Consider the following 2,266-nt stretch of genomic DNA (forward strand, 5'->3'; position numbering starts at 1 on the left):
CGAAGGGGACGGAGCTGTGGAGAGGCGGCGAGGGCAGACGAGGGGGTGCTCGCGTCGTGCCGGGAGCTGCACACCAGGGAGGCCGACGGCGCGACCTGGTCGAAGTGGAGACGCTCGTCGCGGGACTAATCGCGCGGGAATCTAAAAACCTAATACGAGTTATAGGTTTTGTGAATATCATTTTTGAAAATGAAATATACTTTTGACTTGTGTTTGTTATAGCAGAAATATTCCCTGGTGTTTTTGAAAGTTCATTTATAAATAGATGTGTATCATAGTTGGCGCTGTTGTGAAGAAAGACTGGAATAAAAGAAGGTAATTTATAATTAAGATTACAACAGGAATGAGCGGGACCTCTATATTTACCAGTAAGATGACAATGGTCTCTAACTTTAAACTCCTTAATTTCCCCCTCACAAATATGACAGATATTGTTCATTCTAAATTCTAATTTTTCTTCTTTGGTTAATTTCATCGGTTCATTTGTTTCTTTCATTAATTTAGTGAGTCTTATACAATCCTTTTCTAATCGTTTTACAAACTCTTGTGAAGCATTTTTTCCACGATAATGTTCAAGTTTGTTATACTTTTCTCCAACAGATGATTTGATATAATAACAAAAACCACAAGGAATATGTTTTTGATATTTATTTGTATATGGTTCTTTTGGATTAGGAGAAGCAGTATTTATCTTTTTAAGGATACATTCAAAATCAGCGTATATCACAAATGGGTGCATGATAGATTTATTATAATCTTCAAAATAAATCTTTTCACCAGGTTTAGGCATTGTAATTACAGCTGATTTATGATTACTACAATATTTTGAATGTTGTTCTAATCGTTCTTTTGTATGAAATGAATTAAGACATCGCTTACAAGGATATATTTTGTTTGCTGTTCTGAATACCTGAGAAGAGATTAATCTTGATAAATTATTGATGTATGTGTAATGTGAATTCTTTCCAACACTAAAATATAAAAGGTCAATGTGTGTTTCTTCATTTTTATAGTTGTTTGAAATTTTTAATATTTGAACTTTGTTTGTATCCGTTAATCCATATACATTAATAGAAAGATTATTCTTTTTCTCAAATTTAGGAATATCTGTTAATGGCATTGGGAATTTAAAATCTTTAATGTCCAAGGTATTCTCATATTTCATATATTGTTTTACTCTTTCTGAATTACATTTTGGTGGATGTAAGTGAGCAAGAACAGACCAGAGAAAACATTTATTATCATTGTTCTTAATATTAACAACTGCCTTCTTTAGTTTTATTTCTTTTGGTAATTCAATATAAGAAGAAGCTTTAAGAGGGTTTGATTTTAGAATGTGTATATCTAAAAAGATGATTTTTAATATTGAATCCACTTCCTACCACTGTATTATCAACATCCTCCTCTTGTCTTGATAGTTCTTCATAAACCCCACTATTCAAAAAATCTTGAAATGATGTTATAAAATGAAGATCTGTTCTCATATAAGGAGTTTGTTCTTCATCTTGTCTTTTCATATTCATTTTCACTCCCATATAAAACTTTAAAGTTTTTATTTCTTTTAATGTCTTTTTAATAAATTTTTCAACATCGGGTTTCACTATTTCAATTGATTCAGCTATTGATGATGGACTGGGTTCTCCAAATTGAAAAATCCTTATTTTTATTTGTATGGATGGGCAATGTCTCAATCTCTGCCTTATGGTAAATTAGAGTGGGTGGAAGAAAAGGATTATGAAAAGGCTTTGATGAATATTGTTATTTCTTCTCAAGAGGAATTGAATGACGAAGAAGAAGGTTATTATTTTGAAGTTGATTTGAGGTACCCGAGTGATCTTCATAATAAGCATAAAGATCTTCCTTTTGCATGTGAGAAAGAAACTCCAAAGAAAGAATGGTTAAGTGATTATCATAAAAGTTTTAATATTAAAGGTAAATCAACAGAAAAGTTATTAACAACATTCTATGATAAAGAGGGATATGTTTTGCATCAGAGAAGCTTAAAACAGTTTTTGAGAGAAGGATTGAGAGTAGCTAAAATTCATAGAGTTTTAAAATTTAAACAAAGTCCTTGGGTGAAAAAGTATATTCAATTCAATACAGATATGAGAGCAAATACAAAAGTAAAATTTGAAGGGGACTTTTATAAATTAATGAATAATGCTGTATTTGGAAAGACTATGGAAAATGTTAGAAACAGGCAAAACATTAGATTCGCAACATCTTGGAAAGAAGCTTCGAGATTGATAAATAAACCAAGTTTTGA

This window comes from Eptatretus burgeri, chromosome 10, assembly GCF_056783735.1.
Source record: "Eptatretus burgeri isolate ZD-2024b chromosome 10, Ebu_testis_v1, whole genome shotgun sequence".
Classification (NCBI taxonomy): domain Eukaryota; kingdom Metazoa; phylum Chordata; class Myxini; order Myxiniformes; family Myxinidae; genus Eptatretus; species Eptatretus burgeri.